Below are 16,262 nucleotides of genomic sequence, written 5' to 3' on the forward strand. Positions count from 1 at the left end.
AGGTCATGATCTTGTATAATCTGTAATTAATCTTGCACATACATAAACACTTGTTATAGAACAATTATTTACAGAAATGCAGTTCTAATTTATGCAAATGCAGTACAAAAAAAATGCCTTCTCTTGGGCTAAAAAGAACTGTGTTTGATGCAGTATGAAAATATTACATTTTTATACTTGTCTACTTAAGAGCTCTGAGGTTGTTTCTGGAGTTCCCAGCTGTGTGTGCTTCCTCCCAGTACCCACCATTAAGTCATTCCTCTATACAATAAGAGGAATCCTCCAGCTGCATTAGAGGTAATATAAAAAATGGAAATAACAAAAAGGAGCTTGAGACTTCTTCATTATGTTATCATCAACCTGGAAACACAGGTGCAGAAATATTAGCACTGAAATCCCAGAAAAGAAGTTTGTGGGCAACCTTCCAATGCATTCAGAAATGAAATATTGTAATATTGTAATATTAAGTTAGTGAAATGAATATATTCAGACACTGGATGTTTTTTGTTCAGTAAAATGTATTATTTTTACATAAAAGTACATTTTATGTTCTGATTAATTTATTAGTTAGAAGAGAATTTTCACTTTCCTAAGAGCCTGATTACTTAGGTTAGTACAACATCAGTAAGCTGATGCTGTGTTCACTGTCATATATAAGTGAATAATCACCATCACAATCATATGCAAGCAAACATTTGTTTTTGTTTTTTTTGCAGGTTCCCATCCACATGGTTAGCTTTTCAAAGCAAACACAGTTTGATTTACTAAGCTAAATGAACATTTTTTTTGTTTGCAAAAAAAAATCATCCTCCATGAATCACTTTCTCTGTTTCGTTACCAGATTATCTAGAAGGGATCAGCAAATCAAACCACTTTTACAATATCAAGTGGATTAATAGACACCCATTTGTTATTCTCATTTTGAAAGTTTTTTTATGTATCTGTCAGGGGAATTGTATGCGTGGTCATGCACAAATATATGCACATGCACATAATACAACTCAAGTAACAATTAGATGTACCATAACGCCTGGATGGAGAATTGGACATGCCCTAACTTGTGTGCCTGCACGCGTATAAGCATGAGCATTTGGCACCCATTTGCCTATTTAAAGCTGCACTAGAGATCAGAGGATTGCTGAATGGTCATCAGCTTCTACCATCTGTGACCTGATTCTGTGCTCACTCCCGTGTTTACCTGGATTTTTTGACTATGCTTGTTCCTGATACCCTGTTGCTGACTCCAGCTTGTGACCTGCCTTTTGCCTTCTGTTCTGGTACCTTCTCTGCTAATCCAATACTGACCCTGGCCTGGCTTTGACTCTACCTTTGGTTTGGTTCTTGGTTCTGTGTCCCTATACTTCCTGGCTGCTACCAACCCCTGCCTGCCTGACCACTCGAGATCCTGCACCTGCCTGCTTTCCAGCTTGCTTGCTGCCTGCTGCTCTGAACCTGCTACCATGTCTCTGCATCTGCAAGTTCAGTAGTCTGCCTTTTGCTTGGCACCTGCTGCCAGTGTCTTCCAGACAGAATTTCCTACAGGGCACCCCTGCCACTCCATGCCCTAATATATCCTGTCATCACCTACAGGTGAAACAGGACAGGAGGTGTAAGGGAAGCCCTCTCGTCAGTTCAGTCTCGACCAGGTATGTGACAGTATCTTTCCCTTTCTAAATATGTCTAGACTAGCTACAGAAGATATATGGTAAGGAATCCTCATATCAAAATATTTTGAAAGTATGTGAACACTTTGTTATGGCGATACCAGACATTTTGATATTAAATTGCTGTTTGCAATGTTGTTGTTTTTTTTTTTTACAGAAAGGTCCTAAAAATGTGTGCCCTTCCCTTGTAAAGGACACTAGCTTGGTAATGAGAGAAAATGTTCTTCTCCACACAATAGTGCTAATTGGCAATGTAGGGTGCCAGTATAGAGAGATTAAGTGGAAGATTACAATGGGGGTGGGGTGGGGATTTACTAAAATTGTAGTGTGCAAAATCTGGTACAGTACTGCATAGAAACCAATTAGCTTCTAGGTTTTATAATCAAAGCTTATTTAAACAAGCTGAAGTTATGTCTCTCTTCATACATATACTAGTTGTACATTGATAGTGAGAATCAAATGAACTATTTCAAATTCCTTTACATCATTATATTCCAAAGACATATTTTTTAAAATCAGTCATCATCCATATCAACACACAATAGAGGTCAGTTAAAGCAACCCTGTCGATAAAAAAAAGAAATAAAAAACAATTACAACTAAACAGTGTCTGTAAAAGAAGACCTATTGTGGCACCCATTAATGGAATCTTTGTTCTTCAGCAGAGCTTCACCACTGCACAAAGTGGTCCCTGCTGCCATTACCTACAAAACTGTTGTGTCTTATGGTGTTGTAAAAACAAGAGGAACCATAGAATGTGCTAGCAGATATGTGTGTGCTAGCACATGTGTTCACAAGTATGTTTGGGGTAAAACGTACTTGTGAACATCATTTTAGGCTGCCCCCCCTACATTTGTACTTGCCAAGATGCTTGTTCCAACTCCTACTTTACCCAATCAAAAATGCAAACAATATAGATGCACTCCACCTTCCAGCATGTTTGCTGTACCTGAATAGGGTGCAGACCTTGCAGATGCTATTTGGTTACATTTTTTTGTCAGCGGCAGGGTTGCTATAAAATACAGTATATGAGTAAATCTTGATGTAACCTACTGTAGCATTATTGTATACATGTAACCTACTGTAGCATTATTTTCCCCAAAGAGTCTTACTTTATTATTTGGTCTATTTGTGGACAAACATTTTTATGATGCTACCCCATTGATCCAGATCTCTGATGGAATGTGATAAGATAAAATAGTTTTCCATTGTACAGCTGTGTCAGGTCAAAATAATAAATAAGAATTTTAATCTATGGTTTGTAGTATATATCTGAAAAAACTCATTCTGTCAAGCTTTTATTCTGTTTCATTTTGTCAGCGCTATGGTACAAAAAGTAAGTGAAGTGGAAAGGTGACATTGTATATGTAAGACACGGAGGTCAGTGAAACACCTTGCTGCATGCTTTCTCTTCCAGAAATGACATACTCTTTTATTCTCTGCATAGTACAAAAAATCACATAAATGATGCATAATGATTTTAGTCCAGATACCTCATTATTTTGTTATAGGATTTTTAATAACATTATTAACTAACTTGAATAAATTGAATTAATTTGCTTATAACCTAATTACAGTGTTTTCTACTTTCCAAGCTGAAATATTTTAGTTGAAAATTTTATGTGCACCACCAAATCATATATTTCAATTCCTCTACAATTACACAGTTAAACAATTTTCAGGATTATAGATGGAAGGCGTTTTAGGTTTTTAAACGTCTTAAAAATAAATAAATAAATAAATAAATATATATATATATATATATATATATATATATATATATGTGTGTGTGTGTATAAATATATATTTATATTAGATGTAAATAATATTATCAAGATCGGTTACTGCTTGATTCTTCTTTGTACAATGCATCATTATACGTGCACATGGGAGCAGCCATAGTTGTTAACATACAGTAGAATTTGTGTCCACAGGTAATCACTACATGCCCAATTCATAAGAATGTTCACAAATGGCTGAGGGTGCAGTCTGCCTCCCATTGCTTTGTATTCCCATAGCTGTTCTCTCTGAGTATGCCACAGAAACTTGCAATTTGCTCCTAACTGAAAGTGTCAATGTGGCCTAACGGATTAAAGACTGCTAATTTTGCAAAAATGAATGTTCTTGAGTTTAGTAAATAAAGTGATGCTGTTTTTACTTTTATTATCAAATCAGGTGCAGAGGGGATTAAAAAACCTGGATTTTTTTTTGCACATTGGATGGACCATACAACTGTCTTATTTACTAAGCTAAGAAAAACATTAATTTTGCTTATTGGACAGCTTCTACACTTTTAGTGAACCAGGGTAAGCTCCTTTCACACAGGGTGGAGAGCATTGCCCTGATCAGTATGTTATGTGTGAACAGCTCCCCTGCTGATTGGATGTCACTTCTGTGCCCACTCAGTTTATGCAGAGCTACTGCTGAGCTCTATGGGAGGCCTGGTGTAAATGGACTCTGCTATCCGTTTACATCAGGCTAACTTCAATTTGATGCACCAATTCTTTTTTTTTTTTTACCAGACCTGATCGAACCCAGAGGTAGGCGAAAAGTAGACACAAATCTGTTTACATCTGTCTAAATCTGTTTACATCAGCCTGTCCATAGGTCTCCATGGTCTTTCCTATCAGGTATGCCTGACAGGCAGACCTGATCGAAATGCCTATGTAAAAGGGGCCTAAGTCTGTTTGCTAATTAAAAACAATGCACTCCTTATGGAGGCCGTATCTTATAACAAAAGCTATTAAATAAGCAGCTTTGCAATAAATACATTTAAATGAAAAACAAAATGGTGCTGGGAGAGGGCCACACATGAAGAGTTTAGATTGGTTAGTGACAAATGACGGATACAGTGGGAGAAGTAAAAATAGGGGAATAGGCGTACAGTAATAATGAGTTCAAAATGGGGTGGAGATGAAGTGACAAATGGAGACAGGGAAGTCCATAGTCCAAGGGTCATAGGTGGAGGATGGATGGTGAAGGCAGCTCCCCATAGAGAGAAGCAGAACTCTGTAGAAGATAAATCGGACACAAGGGGGCACCAATCTCAGTGTAGAGGGTTAGAGATTTATTGGTAACAAGAGGTTAAAAACTACACACAAACGTAAGAAGTATAATACAATGATAAAGGAATGCCTTTGGTAAGCCCTCAGTCTGCCAGTGATGTGAAGATGGATCCTGGTTATGCAGGATGAGCAGAGATGCAGCCATCAGTATTCAGCAATGCAGAGAGTTTTTGAAAATAACGCCGAAACCAGCGTGGACCGCAAGGAAGTCGGGACCTCAGCGGGTGACCAATGGCAGGGCAGGAACAGGGTCAGGTGACATGTTTTTAAGCACTTGCGTCTTGGGCAATAAATTAATTGATCCTTCAGTATGCTAATCAGCAAATTTCCACATTTATAATATTAAAATAAAGAAGGATGAACAAATACATGAACATGTAAAAACTATATAAAAAATAAAGTAAATTGTTTGTGAGGGAGTGTGAAGATTGCCATTGTTGACCTTGAACTCAGAAAATACTAATTATGGCTGCCTTGCTGATCCAGTGTCATCAGTACTTTATGAATCACTGACTTTGAAGTATGCAGATTATGAGCTCTTATTTCAACTATGCTCATCTGAATACTTTTTCTGGGTAGGGAGCCTGATGGTAATAAAAGCCAGAGTCAGTCAGGCTACTAGCATTTTCAAAAAAATCTGTTGGTTTCCTGTACAGTTAACACTGCAATGGTAAAATATGTCCTGGCTGAAAATAGTCTATAATTATACTTATTTCATTTAAATATCATGACAATTATACAATATGTGTATAACTCTTTGTAAGCATTGCACAGGTCTTTGATTCCTTAAAAATGCTATATTGTTAAGAAAAGAAAACAAGTTTGATGCAATATAAGGAATAGATGCCATAAAGTAATTGTAAAGTCTTGACTTAAAAAAAGGAAACCTTTTCCCCTCCAAGTTAATGTCCTAATGTGCTAGCATGAGCCACAAACTAGCACATTATAAAAGACTTACCATAAAACAAAGCCCTCCAGTGGCATGCTGTCACTGCTGCCAAGGCTTCTCCCATTCTTTTTTGGGGGGTTTGTGGGCTCCAGACATTTGAATATTTGAGACTTGATGACATCACTTCTGCTCACGCATGTGGGAGCCACAATTGTGGCACAGTACCTGTCCATTCAGATTGCAGAGTGCTGGTTCAGCAGGAACAGGACAAATTTTGATGCATGCATGGCTGTTCCTGTTCATGAACGGTCAATTGAATTTTCATTAACAGACTTGTAAGTATATTTTAGGTACATTCAGCCAATCGGGAGCCAATGGGAGAGTCCCCCTGTCAGAATACAATGACACTGTGGGGAGGATCAGTTTTTTTCATTCAGCCAGTTGGCTGAACAAGAAACATTGAGCCAATTATGGCCAGATTAGGTATGGGTTGCATCTATCCAATCTTCCTCATCATCCTCAATGCAGAGATTGGTGCCTGAGCTGCCTATCACCAAGTTACAACATTGTCATGGGGAAAGGGGGGTATATCCATCCCTTTTCAGAAAATAATCATAACATTTTTGGGAAGATGGAGGCTCAACAGCTCATTAAACATGGCATTATGTCGGAGTCTGCTTCATAGCATATATGTCACATTGCAGGCTAAAAACATGTTACAGGTCCATTTTAATTAAAGTTGAAAACCCCTTTAAGCCCCTGCATATATATAAGAAGAGATATTCTACTTTTTTTCTGGTTGTACAATGAATTATAGAAAGGAAAATATTCATATTTCACAATCCATTCAGTTTTTTTCTTTATTTAACATATATTTCATGATCAGCATGCTTAAAACTGCTGTAGGCTTTTGAATTTTGGCACCATGAATATTTATGTTCATGCAGAGTATTAATGAAGAAAAGTCTAATTATTACCTCCAGACTCTGTGACAAAAGATACACTTCTAAGCAAGGCAGGAACAAAGTTTTAAGAAGGGAAAAAGATGTATTTTCATTCCAAATAAAACAGTTATATTTTTCAGAGTAGAATGATTTGATCGTGTAGTATAATTAGTGGTCTAAAAGTTTCAAATGAAACCGCTGCTTCACCACTCACTTTGAAAATCATGAATTATGTAATCATTTTCATGTAATAGCAAAGGGATTGCCATTATTAAATTGCCCTACTTCAAATCACTTGCACACTTCTCTCCATTGTGTGCACCTTAAAAAGTAGAGCACAAATGCTCAGAGGAATTTAAAGAAATATTAACTGCTAACATAAACTTTTTACACTGTTATTCTTTTTATAGTCAATTTTCTAAAAGTAAAGTAAATGTAAAAGCAAAAGAGATATTGCTTAAAGTGTATCTAAATCCTGGTACAAAAAAATTAAAATATTGCAGATTTCCAGTCCATGGATGTGAGGTCTGCCTTAATTTTTTTTTTTTTGGTAATCCTATAGTAACACACTTTCCCGTTCTAAGTTGACAGCTCATACTCACTGTACTGCATCTACAGAGAAGTGGAGCAGCTTAGTTACTCTAGGACAGGACTACAAAACACTGCCCCCTCTCTTCATCTTCATAAGATAAGGGAGTGTCCTGTAGTCTATGGATGGAACTGGACAGTGACAGTGCTAATACGACTTCTTTTTATTTCAGTGCATCACAAGTAGAATTACTAGATTTCTATCAGGACACATTTCTTTTTTAATTCACTCTTATTGACCATTGGCATTTGATATAACAAAATGCTTTCAACTTCCTATTTAAAAGTGATTGTAAAAAAAAAAATAAAAAAAATTACATATATATACAGTATATATATATATATATATATATACAGTGCTCAGCATAAATGAGTAATCCCCCTTTGAAAAGTAAGATTTTCATCAATATCTTAATTAACACAAGAACAATTTCCAAACTTTTGACAAAACTGAGTTTTCTAGAACATTTGTTTAGCTCATTATCTGAAAGTAAAGTTAATAATATAACAGATTACAAAATCTTTTTTTACTCAAAATAGTTGATGAAAAAATGAATATACCCCACAACAAAAACTACTCCACCTAGTATTTTGTATGACCTCCATGATTTGTAAGGACAGCACCAAGTCTTTTAGGCATAGAATGAACAAGTTGTTGGCATATTGCAACATCTGTCTTTATCCATTTTTCAAGAATGACCTCTTTTAGAGCCTGGATGCTGGATGGAGAGTGATGCTCAGCTTGTCTCTTCAGAATTCCCGATAGGTGATCAATTAGGTTCAGATCAGGAGACATACTTGGCCAGTGAATCACTTTCACCCTGTTCTATTTCAGAAATGCAACAGTGGCCTTAGATGTGTGTTTTGGATCATTGTCATGTTGGAAAAGTGCACAACAACCAAAGGCATCTTTTCTTTCAATATAGAGCAGTACATCCGTGAATTCATGATACCATCAATGAAATGCAGCTCCCCAACATCAGTGGCACTCAGGCAGCCCCACAGAAGGACACTGCCACCACCATGTTTCACTGTAGGCACCATGCATTTTTCTTTGTACTTCGCACCTTTGCGACGCCATACAGTTTTGAAGCCATTAGTTCCAAAATCATTTATCTTGGTCTCTTCACTCCAGTAGTCTTCTTCTTTTTCAGCATGGGCCCTGGAAAATTCTAGGTGGGCTTGTTTGTGCATGGGTTTAGGAGAGGCTTCCTTCGTGAATGACACCCATGCATGCCATTCCCCTGCAGTGTACACTGTATTGTGCAACAGGAAACAATAACCCCGGTTTGGTTTTCTACTTCTTTAGCTAACTGCAGTGATCTTGCATGGCAATTTTCTTTAACCCTTCTCATCAGAAGACACTCCTGTTGAGTTAACCGTGGACAGTCTGGACATCTCTGTGAGATAGTTGCAGATCCATCTTTGTTAAATTTTTGTATCACTTTTGCTACAGTATTCTGACTGATAAGTAAAGTTTTGCTGATCTTCTTGTAGCCTTCACCTTTCTTAATTTCTTTCTCAGGCCTTGTGACATTTCTCTTCCATGTGGTGACAGCATGAAATGGGAAGGGGTTTTCTTTTTTAAGTAACACCCTTTTATAATCAGCTGTCTGCTAGATACCTGTTTAATGAATAATTAGACTCACTGGTAGTTGAATTATTGTTAATTAGGATTTTGTTGTCTAAAATTTAGCTTTGCTCCTAAGACTTTCATCGGGGTGTATTCATTTTTGCAAGATGGTCATGAATTAATTTGTTAGGAAAGTACTTTTTTGTGTGTGCAAATTAACAAATCTTGTTTGCAATCAATGGCCTGAATTTGTCGGAGTATTTTGTAGTATAGTGTTCCATAGAAAATGTTGATTCTGAAAAAAAAGTAAAGGTTTTCTGACAAATATGTTGGGGTGTACGCGTTTATGCTGAGCACTGTATATATATATATATATATATATATATATATATATATATTTAGAACAAGCAAATTACACTTACTTGTCCTGATTCTCTTGGTCCCCCTTCCAGGGTTCCCCACCTGCGCTCCTGGTTCCTGGTGCTCCTGTTTACTCCGCTTCTAGGTGTGCCGTCTTAGGAAGTGGCTTCCTACTGTGGCACAACTGTGGGCTTGAGTCGCTCTGCCTCTGTGGCTCTGCCCCACCCCCATTGTCTTGCCCCAGTTTTTGACTGACAGCAGCCAGCACCAATGACTCTAACTGCTTCAGCAAAGGATGCAAATGCGGGGAAAGTCTTTGCAGACGGGCACATTGCTGGATCAAGTGAGGGGAAGGGGAGGGGGGTAAGGGGGTGCCTAAAATTTTTTAACCTTAAGGCTGCGAATTAAACTAAGGTAAAAAAATGTTTAGGCTTTACAACCACTTTAATAAAACAATATAGGCTTTTCATATACTTTAACTAATTGCCCCTTCCCTGGATTTTAAAACTTTAATTACATGTAAGCAATAAAGGTGAAGCATTCCCATTCTAAAGCAGTCATAGCCTGAAGTAGAGGGAGGAGAAAGAACAAGTGCCAACTAGGGGCGGACTGACAACTCATGGGGCCCCCGGGCAATAGGGGATCATGGGACCCCTGTGTCCTTGCCCAAACCCAAAAAAAGCCTATGAAAAGGGTACCAGGAGCATCTCATGGGGCCCCCTACTGACCCCGGGCCCTAGGGCAGTGCCCGAGTTTCCAAATGGTCAGTCCGCCCCTGGTGCCAACTGAGTGTAGTATGCATGTAAACAATTTAATAATCAGAGGTAAAATACACTCACAAACAAAAGTAAAACCAAGAATGTAGCACTGTAGTGGCTGCCGTCATGAATACCGGTGCAGGTCCCAGTTTGGCGGATAGAAACTGTGGTCCCACTGACAGGCTGCTCAGGAGGCTCCCAGGGCTCCCAGCCAATGTGGACTGTGGTGGAGGGTGGATGTGATGTCATGACTGGATGTGACGAGCAAACGTGTTGACGTGTTGTGGAGCATGTGCTTATTCCTCAGGCCATAGCTAGTTAGCTATGGCCTGAGGAAGGAGTGCATGCTCTGCAACGCGTCGCAACATCTGTTTGTCATGTCTAGTCATGATGTAATATCCACCCTCCACTGCATTCCACACTGGCTGTAAAGCCATGGGAGCCTCCGGAGCAGCCTGTCAGTGGGACCACCATTACCTTTCCATCTGCCATATTCATGATGGCTGCCACTACAACACTATATGCTTGGTTTTACTTTTGTTTGTGAGTGCATTTTACCTCTCATTATCAAATTGTTTACAGACATACTACACTCAGTTGGTGCTTGTTCTCTCTCCTCCCTCAATCATTTTTCAGAGTTGCTTCTTGCTTTATAGATTAGGCTGCCACAGAGTTGACTCTTTTACCACTGATCTATATGGTCTGTCTGGACTAACTTCCTTTAGAACTAATATTTTAAGTGGACTTGTCACCTCTGCTTCCCTCTATTGCACCAATCTATTACTTTTTATAGCCTAAGTAGAAAAGCCTGCCTCTGCCAGAAGTTGTAGGGTGGGGCCCTTGCTCTCTGTGTGGAAGTAGTGGTTTTATTGCAGAGCATGACTCCACAAACAATCTGATCCATGGTTCTGCAGTCAGTAAAGCTTTTGCTCTTGTCTGATTGGGGAAAACTGACTCTGACTCAGCATTGGGTCTGTTGATACTTTTTAGTTCATTTTATCTCCTATATGCTCAATTTAATATTTGTGATGTAATTTTTGTTTTTCAAATTTTATGTCAACTTTTTTTGCTTTATCATTAATCCATTTTGTCTATCAGTGACACCACTGCCATGGCACTTCATATCTGTTCTATTTTCATATTCCAAACCTGGTATTATGCGGCACCATTAGCAGAATGAAATATTTATAAAAGTACTGTAGTAATTTACGTAATTATGATTATTTTTATACTTAGAAGCAAAACCTAAAATAGAAGTGTATTTACCAGATAAAGAAAGCAGTTAGCTTGTCTGAATATTTTAGATGATAAATGCTGCATGCACATCTGTCTCATAACTTGTATGAATGTAAGTTAGGGACCTTAGATTGTACGCCCCTTGAGGGTTAGGGACTGATGAGAATGTACAATATATATGTAAAGCACTGCATAAATTGATGGCACTATATAAGTACCTGAAATAAATAAATAAATAAATAAAATAAATAAATTACTTGCTAAACAGAAAATAAATTCTATTTATTTTTGGCAAAGAGAAAACAAAAATAATAATGTTTTCAAAATGATATTTAATATTAATTTACCAATGAGATATACTGAAAAGTCCACTAATATTGGAAGAAATAAATAGAAAGTCACTTGGCTTAAGGAAACTGTGACATGTTCACATTTACTGTTGAATTCTAGCTGTACAGTCAGTTGCATTTAATACTTGCTAAGGGTTAGCAGTTCCATCACTTATCTTCAGTCCACTTTGCAAGTTTGATTTTCTGTCAGTTGTGAGCAGTTTTTGTTACGGAATAGTTGTTCTGTCACGTAGTGTTCAGTTTAAGTGGTGATCAAATTAGGATAATAACCGATTCATCAATTTTTGGTTTGCCTGAACATTTCAATGTAGGTCTGTTTCATCTGAGGAGAATCATGACATTTTGGAATCTAGGAAGACATGGCTCCCTTATACATTGTATGATTCCCTACAGAATGAGAATATTTTTGTGTGTATATTAAGGAACAACTTCACTTTTACCAAAGTTGTACTTTCACTATACCCTCTCATTGTAGCATACATTCCAAAATATTTCCCTTTATCTCCACTCCGGAGTTCTTTAGAGTTCATGTACACTGCAGCCGATAAATTCACGTTCAGGAGCTTTTCTGCATTTTTTTCCAGCAGCCCCTGAACTCTCCCTAATGTTTTCCTATGTGCCCATGTACACTATGTCATTTACAGTCGTTTACAGGCAGTTGAGTTTACAGTTTATTTTTTAACACACCAAACTTTCTTTCAGGAGTAGATTTTATCAGTGTTTCAAATGCCAAATGCTTGTAAACGTGTGTAAATGCGGCTAACCGTGTTTATAAGCGTTTGCATTTAGAAGCGGTTTTTAACTATTCCATATCCAGATGCTCTCCAGAGCCTTTTTTCATCATCAGAAATGCATGCAAAGTGTTTTCCATGTATTAAAATGGACCTAACACACCAGCTCAGTCAGTTCCACGTGAAGGGAAAAATGGTAGAACGTGCTGCATTATGCTCATGATGGGATCCATAGTGAATACAACCAGAAAAGACAGGTAATCTCAACACATACTGCTCTCTCTGCTTCTGCTCTCTCTATATTTCTCTCAAAATGTCTGAAATAGTTAATTTTCTACTGTGTTCATTGCATTCTGGGTATTTTGGAAGGTCTCCCAAGGTTATCTTAAAAAAAAGCCTCTAAACGCAAACACTCATTAACGAGCATAAACGCGGTATGCAAACGTGGCTAAGCAGACGTTTTTTAACCTACATTTTCCAACAGTCAGTTTCCATCATTCAGGAGTATTTTCCAAATGTCCCATCTACATGAAGCCTAAATATATGATCTTGCCCACCACTACACAACCTTTCCAAGAAAATTCTCCTGGCTGGGTCCTGTATCTAGTGTGCATGCTTAGTCTCACACCATTCATTTTTTTGTTATTCCTGTTCAGTGTGTTTATTGAATGTTACAGATAACAATACCTTGAAGACAGTTGGGTGTCAGGATATGCAGGAGATGATAGAAAGGTACAGTCAAATGTGTATTCAAATTAGCATAGTGGGTTTACAAATTACAGGAATTCTGATTTCCAGAGAGTGGAAGCTCAAGGGTACAATGGTGAACAAAAAGAAAAAGACATATAGTGCCCACTGAGATGGAAGTAATACAGTCAACTAAAGGGATTTTTGAATAAATACCTTATACATCCAAGTGCTAGCAGAAAATAGGATTGATTACCCCGGAGACCCAGACCGATGTTGCCAAGAGGAGGGGAGGGAACAGAAGGGGTTTGAAGGGGGATCCCAGAGGTCTACATAGTGGGATATTGGATAAAGCCTCATAGCACCATAGGTGCACAAGCCATTAAGACAGGAGCAGGAGTGTCATCAAGTGCGGGGGCAGATAATGATCAACAAATGGTTACCCCTACCATGTAACACTGCTTCAATTTTCACACGCACCATTGCTTGGGTTATCCTATTCTTAGTCTCGACCAGTTTGAGGGCAGGGGTTTTCCATACCTTTGCTATGGTTTGTTTGGCTACCTTGGTCACCAGTAGTAGTAGACAAACCGAAAAAAAAAACAAATGATGGTTACAGTAGTTACTATTAGTGGCAATACTTGGGGTCTGGTGTAACAAAAACAATGCTAAGTTCAGAGTATATTAAAAAATTCATTGATTTATTACTACTAAATATAGGCTAAAACAACCACCAGCGTGATATCCCAGCAAAAACAGTCATAAACATCAGTTGAAAAACATATCACCATGAATTCATATATTTAGTAGTAATAAATCATTAAATTTTGGAATATATTCTGAACTTAGCATTGTTTTTGTTACACTAGCCCCAAAGTATTGCACACCAATAGTAACCACTGTGCCCATCTTTTGGTTTTTTTTTGGTTTGTCCAGTTGAATTTGGTTGCAGTGACAACGCCTAATTTAGGTGCAGGTTTGAATACTTACATATTCCCATATATCAACCTCAAGTGTCTTTTTAAGTGCATCTGTAGTAGTAGGTGGAACTGAGTTTTTGTGATAGCCTCTGGTCTGCAAATCAAGAAGGATACTAATGGGTCAGGAGCAAGAATTTAGGAGAACAGGGTGGAAAGTAATCATGAAATGTCAGCCCAAAGCGAGGTCATAATGGGACAGGACCACCACATGTGAAGATGAGCGCTAGGGATGCACTGAAATTTTGACCGCCGAAACATATCGGTCAAAAATAGCCCTATTGGCATCTTGCCTATAGGAAAAATTTAGCCGATACAGGTGCCGATACAGGGGACTGTGTGTACTGCAGATGTAAGGGGGGGGGGGGATGGCGGCAGAGAAAGGCAGGAGAGGACCAGTGTATACAGTGACTGACTACCTATATGTCAGTGCCGGTTTTTAAATGTAATTACCTGCTTTTTTTTCCTTTACTATAGCTCAGAGAAGGAGCTGTCATTCTCAGAAGGCTAAAGGTAACAAAGGGGTGGGGTCACCCATTTGTTCCCTTTAGCTCCGGAGAAAGTGACAGCTCATTCTCTGAGCTATAATGAAGAAAAAACCCCAGATAATTACATTTAAAAAATGGCACTGACATATAGTGACAGCCACTAAGGGAGTCTCTCTGTACACACTGCTCCCTCACTGTATACACTGCTCCTCTCTTGTCCCCCCCTTGCACACATTGCCCCCCACCCTCCCCTACAAAGAGGACCTGTCACTTATATGCTATCACGTAGGGGACTATTGGTCCCCTATATGATAGCAATAAATTAATAAGTTAAAAAAATATATACATATACATTAAAGTAGAAAAAAATAAAAAAAAATTGGAGCCTCCCCACCCCCACATATGCAGACATTTCGATTTCAGTTTGGTTTCGGCCACATGCATTCTGAATTTTCTGTATCAGTTTCAACACCAGAATTTTCATTTCGGTGCACCACTAGTGAGCTCCAGTACCTCCACGAAAACATGTCAGTGGGTAGGAAGGAACATATTTGGATATCCTGGCTGGGACTAGATACCAATGGGTTAGAACCTTATAGTTTGCCTCCAGGACTGCTACTTTTTGCATTGAAGATTTAGTTCTGGTTCATATTTTGCTTAAATCATCAGGTATTAATATAAATATGAGGTCAGATTCCCACTTACTCACATATGCTGGGGGACAACCACCAGGGTAATCTACTTCTGTTGGTATAATGTAGATATAAGACCTAGGGAATGGAGGTCTTGTTTGCATATCCTTTCAAATTGTATCATCATATCAAGAGATTGGTCTGATTTTCACAGTGAGGTGTACTCCATTCATTCTTATGTCTGGTCCATAATTATGGTGACCCTAGACATCAAGAGGTAAGCCATAGAAAAGAATTGTGCTGTGACTCATGACCAGTAGGCACAGGACCCTTCCAGGAAGTGTTTCTTGCAATAGTTCTGCAGTCAGGATGTTTTTGTGAGCTGGTAAGCAGTCTGGTGGGGTTCTATGGAATAACTATATGCCCTAGGCTAGTGTTTAGAAAAGGGAATTTTTTTTAGTCTCCACTTTTCAGAGCTCCTGCATGCCTGTGGACATTTTGTTATGGGGATACCAGCCCATGCCCAAAGCATGTCAAGTTTCTATCATTCCTAAAATGGAGAGCACATACATTTTTAAAATTATATTAGGAAAAAGGTATTTTTAAAAAAAGCATAACCTCCCCTTGCAAACTGGAAGGTGGATCAACTAGTAGATTAGTTAACATTTTTTTCCACTGCAGGAGCAAATTGGATCATGTTTTGCTGTTTTTTTGCCTTCCTCTGGATCAACTGTGGGTGTAGAATTATAACTTTTTTTTATGGTTGAACTGGATGGACTTTTGTCTTTTTGCAGACAGACTATGTAACATTCTAATATGTATGTTAACATAACCATGAATTTGTTTGCTTCACTAAAGGCCTTCAAATAGAAGATCCATATGTTCATCTCTAAATAGGAACTTTTCATGACAGCATGTTGAAACACCTGAAATACACATACTTGTTTTTGTTTATTAATTAATAGTAAAGCAAATCTATTGGATGGCAGCCCTGGAAAAGACACCTTCAACAACAATTCATCATTGGCAGATTTCATATTTCTAATCTGAAAATGTTCCTTTAAATATCATCAATTTTTATCTTGCATTGTTTTTTTATATGGTCTTTAATTGTATATAGAGAAAATGTTAATTAAATTATCTTAAATTAGAGGTAATCCCTAACTGAATGACATTTGTACTGTGTAGCATAAACCTTCTTTTTAAATCATTTGCTATCTCTTTGCAGCCCCTTTCTGACTACATGGACTCACTCAATCGGAGGCATTTCTTATAATGGGCTTTCTGGTCTCAACAACAGTGGATGATGCCTGTATAATA

This window comes from Staurois parvus, unplaced genomic scaffold, assembly GCF_062004578.1.
Source record: "Staurois parvus isolate SC_StPar_1 unplaced genomic scaffold, SC_StPar_1.0 ptg000204l, whole genome shotgun sequence".
NCBI classification, from domain to species: Eukaryota; Metazoa; Chordata; class Amphibia; order Anura; family Ranidae; genus Staurois; species Staurois parvus.